Source organism: Mauremys mutica, chromosome 2 (genome assembly GCF_020497125.1).
Source record: "Mauremys mutica isolate MM-2020 ecotype Southern chromosome 2, ASM2049712v1, whole genome shotgun sequence".
NCBI lineage: Eukaryota > Metazoa > Chordata > Testudines > Geoemydidae > Mauremys > Mauremys mutica.
This window is the reverse complement of record NC_059073.1, coordinates 119,274,798-119,283,026: the sequence shown is the minus strand read 5'-3', so window position 1 is coordinate 119,283,026 and position 8,229 is coordinate 119,274,798. Positions and strand designations below refer to the sequence as shown.

The following is an 8,229-nucleotide window of genomic DNA, read 5'->3' as shown; positions in this document are numbered from 1 at the left end:
AGGCATTTACCCTGTGGACACCATCCACATCCATGTGATACCAGCTATAAAAAGTTAGAAGACTCATCAAAGCCGAGAAATACTTGAGTGCTTGCAGGTGATGGAAGCCAGGATTCACCGATCTACTGTGGTCTAAAAATTTGGCATAGGAATTGCACTGACCTGCTTTAAAGAAGGTCTATTGCTATAACTCTTTTCTACTCCCATCCCATTATGCTTATAATCACTCAGCATATTTATATATCACATCTTTGAGGTCTCTGGGGCAGGGAACGGTCTCTCTGTTCTGTAAGGGAATTAGCACGCTTTGGGACTGGAACAAATAAGAAAGCTTAAAAGAAGTTTTCCAAAGGAAATTATTTTGCTTTTCACACTATCCAAAATAACCCCATTTATTTTTATAAACCCTTATCCATTGAAGGATTCCGAAGTGCTTTACAACTGTATAGATATATTGTGCTACTGAAATGCAGCCACCTCTAGAGTGAAAGGTGGGGGGAGAAGAGACGTATTGGCCAGGTCACCAAGAGGAAAACCCTTTCCTTATGAAAAGTGCTCTGCACTCTATAATGCTGACATAAACCAGAAGAGGAGCCTTGGCTTCTAAAGTCTCTTCTTAATCCATACACCATATACAGCATGATACTCAGTTTGCCTTGGATTGATGAAAAGACTTAGTCAGTCTTGCTAAAGCTTGGCATTTAGCTGTAAGTAGTGCACATTTTAATGTCTGGGTGTCTGAGTCTCTTGAGTAGTAAAGGTGCCTTTACTGGATGTTAGAAAATAGTTACTTTTAAAAACATAATTCTGTTTTTGTTTGTTTTTTGTTTTTTTTTAAACTCGGGATGATACTCTCGTATTCAGCTTGTTGGGTATAACGGCTGTATTCAGTTTCTTAGTGTTAAAAGTGTTTTATAGATCCCTTTAAAAATAACAGAATTGGGTCCCAGCTATAATTATGGCGTTGCACTGTTTTATAGTGGAGGCTGAATTTTCACTGCATCTCTGTGTAAAACCAGTTTGGTAGCCCAGCATCTACAGTACAAGGTATCTCTGTTAAATGAAGTGGAGGATCAGCTAAATGCAGTGAAGTTTTCATTTTAGGGGATCCTGACTTAAGTTGCCAACCATGCTTTTTGGTATGACCTGTGAAATTCTTTACTTTTGGATTCAAGATTGGTCTTAAGGCACTCTGGCAGTGCTCTGTGTACTTGCCGTCCTGAGGGTTGTGTAGTTCACGTGAGTGCTAAGGAATTGAGCCCTAAACTGGCATGGACTTGGACTGTGGGCTTGACTTCTGCTTTCACATGCGTAATCAGGAGTGACTGTGTGTGACAGTTGAGTTCCAGGATGTAAAAAACAATGTGAAAGCAGACCCTGGCTGTGTGCTAACTGCATTATTCTCAAGGTATGTAACTTAGACAACCAGATGTTTTTTTGTTTATCTAACAGCTGCAACCCAGGAGACAAGAACATACCTGCATGGCCAAATCCCCTGGCATCCTGTCCCTGAGTAGCAGGCTGAACATTGGGTATCTTTGTTGAGGGGCTGTAGGAGAAAGAGGATGTCTTCCTACCCCTTACCGTCCCTCACTGCCCAAGTCCCAGAGTCACTCCACCAAGGTTATTTCAACTCACTGACCTAGCCTTCCAGCATGCCTCTGTTACTTGGGATGGGCCATGGAATCCACACAGATGTGCATCTCAATAGCTCCTTGTTGCACTGCAGGGAGCTTCTGCAAAATTGTGCTTTGTGGTGTACGCTTGTACACCCTGTGCTGGGTTGGACACACAAAGCCATCATCTGTGCAAAGGAACCACATCTGTTCTGCTACTGGGGCATGGACCTTTGCAGCCATGGAGTTGGAGAGTGGTTTTGCTATGTCATGCAGGTACAGTGCATCCCTTTTTATAAGGTGCTTTGTTAAACTTTTGATATAAACCATCTGTATTCTGACTTGCAACTCCATTAAAGTTAATTGCGGATTTCCTCTCTGACTTCCACCAGTTGGTAGGTGCTTTCTTACCATTTAATGCTGGTAGCACACCGAAAGAAAGGCAGACATATTAGTTGAAGGCTTTTATAGGGGTTCACTACTTCTTCACCTGCCCTTCCATTTGAGACAAACTGTGATGTTTGCCTTCCAAGCTGCTATTTCAAACAACTTCTTCACCAGTCAGAGGTGAATACACAGCCGAATATATGACGACAACCAGTGCTGATGAAATAAGTCAGAATCATAGAGGCACTTTTACAGTAGGGAAAAAGCCTAAAAGGATTTCTCTGGGTGCTAGAGTAATGTTTTGTTGTTCTTGAAGATGCCTTTTTCTTATCTTTTATACTTAGGGTGTAGGGAGGGACAAAATAGCTTTCTTTCTCTATTTTGATATCCTGGAAGTCCATAATGATGAATTAGTGACCTCACTATTATTTCCTTGGCCACCCAATCACCATCCCATTCCCCCACCCAATCACCACCATCACTCCTCAGATACTAATCTCTTTGTTAGCAGGTGGAATACAGAATTTTTATTGCTGTTGAAAATTGCTTTTTAACTAGTTTCTTCTTTTATTTTAAGTTTATGTCCATGTGACAATCTGATACGTAAGTCATAAAAAGACTCTCCCCCGCCCCCCACCCCGGACATCTTTTTTTGTTTTACTACCAAAGATTGTGGTCCAAGTTTAGTTTTGGCTATACCAGGGTATATCTGGAGTGACTTTGTTCAAGTCAGTTACTCCAAGTAAACCTGTGTAACCAAGAGCAGAATTTTGTCCTCTGTATCAACAGTTCATTTAAGCCATCTCTAAGAGTAACTCGTTGAGCAGCTGTTGGGCATCTAAGGTCATGTTATAAGGTGCATGACTTAAGGTGTGTTAAAAGCCAAGTAACACTGAACAACTGAATATAAGAGTGCAATAATTCTCTTGGAAATGTGCTTCATGGATTGTGTTAGTGCAGTTTAAGTGTAGTAATAAAACATGGAGTATGGAGAAGTGTTGAAGCCTGCATATTATTGACCTAGGCCAGGGATCGGCAACCTTTGGCACACAGCTCTGATACAAGCAGCAATGATGAGTAGATATACAGAAAACTCACAATAAAGGCTAAACCTTCATTCTAAAGGCACGTTCTTCATATGTAGATATTGCAGCTGCCTGTCTATAGGCTCTGCTGCTCTGGGCAGTCTTGTGTAGCATGTGTACTGCAGTGCTTTTAGTACAAAGGAGTAAGTTAGGAAGGAGTTCTGTCCTAAACTCTTTCCATGGCTTCTATGAAATGTAAGTTGAATCTTCACCACCGTTCTAGTATGTTGGTTTTTTTGGGGGGAAGGGGATTTTTTTGTTTGTTTCAATAATTTTTACATCTCTGATACAAGCACCAGTGATGAGTAGATATACAGAAGATTTTTTTTTAAAATACCATGATTTTTTTCTAGAACTAACATTTTGAGATGAATAGAAGTCGAAGCTACAGTGTGAGACCAATAACTGATGTATGTGGGGTTTTTTGTTTTGTTTTTTGTTTTGTATTGTGAAGGAGAAGCTGCTTCACAGATGCAAAATTAAATGGTAGTTCATTTCAGACATCTTCACATGGAGGATATTTTGTTTTGAGTCATGTTATTTTTATATAAACCATGCATAGTTTTATGAAGTGTATAGGCAGTAGTTTCTCCCTTTTCCCACCTCCACTAATGTTGAGAATTAGACTGTTTTGCCAAGTGAGTAAACAGACCAAGTTCCTTAAAACCAGTGCAGCACCAGGAGGCCTGAATTTGCATTCCAGAATACAAAGACATAAAGACAAAATTTGTTTAGCACCATCTGGGTGAGCAATTATACCTTTCACTTACCTGTTCAATTTTTTTAAATATTAAAAATAGACATTTCTGTTAACAGCTGTTTTGGTTCCACTCTTTCCTTAATAAGTTAAATTGATTATTTAGTGTTTGCCCTTTGCCTTTTTTCCTGAGCTGCAGAGCATATATTCCCCAAGAATTAAATTTCATTTCTATGGAATGGTCAGTTTTAGATGTGCTTTTTCAAATTTGGAGACAGTATCCACTAGGGGTTAGAGCAAAGGTCTGGGAGTCTGGAAACCTGGGTTGTTTTGTTGACTGTTGTTGGCTTGCTGTGTAGCCTTGGGAAAATTGCCTAACTTCTGTTCCTGAGGCTTGATCTCCACACAGTTTTGTATAACTATGTCGGGGGGGGGGGGTGTGTGATTATTTATTTATTTTTAACCAATATAGTTATAGTGATACAGCACCTAGTGTGAGTGCAGTTATACTGCTATAACTTACATCACCTCCTCTATGGGAATAAGCTATACAGGTATAAGCACTTTCATCCCCGCAATGCTGCCTCTGCGCGAGAGTGATTGTACAGCTTTAATGATACCAGTATAGTTAAAGTGGCGCAACTTTTCTGCGTAGACAAGGCTTGAGTTTCCCTTTCTGTAAAATGTGGATAATCCTTTATAAAGCACTTCGCACCAGAGGAAATGCACTTTAAAAGTGCAAAGTAATTATTTGTAGCAGTAGTAATTTTGTATGGTTTCAAGCTTTTTGTATTTGATGAGAGGCTAGTATGAAAAGAACTTGGAAATCAGCTCTCAGAAAGGAAAAGGACAAGCTAACCTTGGCACCTGGGGCCCTGGCTATTGTGCTTCAGAAAGGAAGTGAAACATGTTGAGCTCCCTGACGTGATATTCTCACAGAAGATGGAGGAAGTTGCTACAGTTGAAGCTGTAATTCTGGATCTCTTCTTGCTTGGTTTAAGGGGGTGGGGTGGGGAAGGAGGGTTACACAAAGCTTAAAAAAAAAAAGCCACACGCAAAGTTAGATAAGTTGCTGACAAAACTGCTAATGGACATTGTTTGGGAGGGAGGGGCTGTAGAACAGAGTGTTTCCTCTGCTAGCTGTTTATGAAGAGAAAGGTAATGAGGGAAGGCAGCAGGGGAGTGATGGAGGAGCGAATGGCTGCTTCTCTCTCTCTAGTTGCTGACTAAACAGTTCTGTCAGCTGGCAGTCCACACAGCCTGAGGATTTGAGATAGCTCCTGGAGGGTGGGGATGGTTACAGGGGGGAAGGGCTGGTAGTGCTTCAGCGGCAACTGCTGCTTCTGCAGCTCAGTTGCAGTTCAGGGAAGTTTTTTAAACATGAAGAATATTCACGACACTGAATTTCCTTGGCGTTTATATTGTGTGCACATGTGTGTTTGCCGTGTTCACTTGCTAAGCATTTAAGCAATATATTTTAAAAGAAGAAACTCAAGGGTTTGTCTTCACCGGAAATTTTTCCAGTTATGCTGATTTGTTTAAACAGAGAGAACTCCCCATCTGGCCACTCTTATTCCAGAATTAGAGGAGCTTTTTGGAGCTTTAGTTTAAACCACTTCCAAAGTGACACAAGCTAAACTGCAAAAAGCCAGTCTTGGGCTATGTCTACATTACAGATTTCACAGCAGCATATCTGTACCTCTGCAGCTGCGCCCTGTAAGATCTCCTGTGTAACTGCTCTATGCCGGCAGGAGAGAGCTCTCCCGTCGGCATAATTAAACCACCCCCAACGAGCAGCCTCATGTCGGCAGGGGCGCGTCTCCTGCTGAGATAGCTGTGTCCCTACCCCTGCTTTTGTTGGTGAAACTTACATCAGTTGGGGGTGTGAAAAAACACACACACCCTGACTGACAGAAGTTTTACCAACAGCAGTGCTAGTGTAGACATAGCCTTATTCTGAAATAAGAGTATCCAGTTAAATCAGTGAAACAGTTTTAGCTACTCCTTAATGCTAAAGTAGCCTTCTTGGATTTGTAGGAAGAAATAGTTCTCTATCCAAGGCTATGATGTATGCAGTGTTGTTGTAGCCGTGTCGGTCCCAGGACATGAGAGACAAGGTGGGTGAGGTAATATCTTTTATTGGACCAGCTTCTGTTAGTGAGAGAGACAAGCTTTCTAGCTTACACAGAGCTCTTCACACAGCCCAGAGCAGAAGAAGAGCTCTGTATAAGCTTGAAAGCTTGTATCTCTCTCTCTCTCCAACAGAAGTTGCTCCAATAAAAGATATTACCTCACCCCACCTTGTCTTTCTAAAGCTATGATGTGGCAGCATTAGAGACATTTTAATGATCCCTTCATTCTGCTAGAACTAACGCTATTTTTCATACAGATGACTGTCGGAAGCATGTCATAAGGATGGAATAGGATCCTCAAGTTGTTTCTGCTTTCAGTCATGTGCTTGCTTTCTTTGTTTTGTAGCTGTAAGTAAAGGATGGGTGAATGTGAATCACTTTATACCAGTTCAGTCCTCTTCCTTATGACTCTGCAATGAGCAAGATAGCGAGTCTCTGTCCTGACAGGTGAAAAAGGGAGTGTTTCAGTTGAGCTCAATCGAGTTAGCTAAACTCAGTAGAAAAAGTACTCAATGCTTGTTAAGATTCAGGCTGACACATTGGAAGCCATTTTAACTGGCCATGCACAGCTTCAACTGTGTTAGCCTCTACATCCTAAGAAGTGTTAAGATAGCTTTTTGGTCCTGCTAAGCCAACTGGATGATTGAAAAGCACACACCCATTTTGCCAGTCAAGACAGAGGTAGAGAGACACAGGAGCTAACACTCCAGTACTGGCTAGTAATAAAGCACAGATGTTACTAATGTTATGGTTGGTATTATTTGCTGTTGTGGATTTTAAATCTTTTTAATTCTTATGTGCCAAAGAAAATTCCTCATGCATCAAGAAATAAGAATGTGTTCCCAAAGAGCTGTCAAGTTTGTAGAAACTTTTCTGTTGTGATGCGGAAACCTGTATAACACCACGTAGTTTTAATTCATTTCACCTTCACACAATGCCCATCCCATCACTTCAGCACAGTTCTCAAAATTGGTGAATTTTGTTTGCCCTACTTCATGACTTAGAGGAGTGTGAGTTTGTACATACAAGTTGAACAGTGGTATTTTCATAGTACTTTGCATTCCTGTGTTGAAAGACCTGAAAGACATACTGGCAGTTGGATTTTAGTTCCCTGTTGATCTAGACTAATTAGGTGTTTGCTGCTTGGTGTGGAGATGCTATAAAATACATTAGTGATTGTTGCACTTAACTGCATAATTACTTACTTAATTATTCCACAGTCCCCTGTTCTCTTTAAACACTAAAATAATTTGCCCTGCATTTAAAAATATAAAATAAAATCAGTAATTAAAAAAAAAAAGTTGCACATGTTTCTTAAGAGGATTTTAGGATTCACATTTTTATTGAGTCTTCTAAGTACACCGTATTTGCTTTTACCTATCACAAAAGGAGAGAAAAATCCACTGGGGAAGAAAATTAATCTGTTGTAAAACGGCTCATAGTTTTAGCCATTATTGTTCTGTAAGGTCAAATACTTGTTTGTGTACATTATTTACATGTCTACAAAATAGCCATGATAGTCAAATGGGCCATGATGCTTCAAAAACTGAATTCAGTTGTACCCCATTTCTCCTACTACTTGTACACTTGGCTCTAGGGCCTGATTTTCAGAAATACTGAGCAGCCAGACATTGCTGCGAGCCCTTTTGAAAATCAGGCTTGTTGTATGTTGGATGGAAAGCTATGTAGGCCTAGGTAAATAATTTTAAAAAATATTTTGACATGTTCATAAAACTTGAGTGAGTGTTTCTGCAAAGCTGAACACTTCAATTTTGTTGAATAAAACCAGTTACCCAATAGTTTGCCTGGTGCATAAGATGTGAAAGGCGGCAATTAAAAAATAATTGTTAGATTATCTATGAAAAGAGAGTTTGTCACTGAACTGGGAGACTGGTTTGACCTTCTTAGCCTTATGAGCTTGTCTGTGGTTTGCAGCCAAAGGCTCTCACTTTGAGAGAGCCTCACTTTTAGTGCTGAACTATTTTTTGACGCACTGAATGAATGCAATATGTTAACACTCCTGTAAGTCCCAGAATTGCTTGGCTGCCCCTTGCCCTGCCTGCCTTATACTGGCTGAAAAGGTACCATTGTTTGCTCTGCAAACAGTGGGTGATGTTTGTTTCCAAGGTGACTGTGGTTCTATTGCAGCCCTTTAGTACAAAAAAAAAGTTGGTTTTAAGCACCTGAGAGCATCCTGCTCTGACAAAAGGACACTGGGGGCAGAAAAGAGATGAGGTGGTGAGTTGTTTTCTGGGAGCACTGTAAATAGCTGTAAAAAGATAGAAATATGGGCATTTGAAGAAATAACATGC

General features: G+C 40.5%; 1 protein-coding gene across 2 annotated transcripts in view; it reads left to right on the top strand.

Annotated features, from left to right (window-relative positions):
• The window catches only part of RREB1 (ras responsive element binding protein 1), a 151,410-nt gene that overhangs the window by 18,169 nt on the left and 125,012 nt on the right, over positions 1 to 8,229 (top strand). The window lies entirely within an intron of this gene.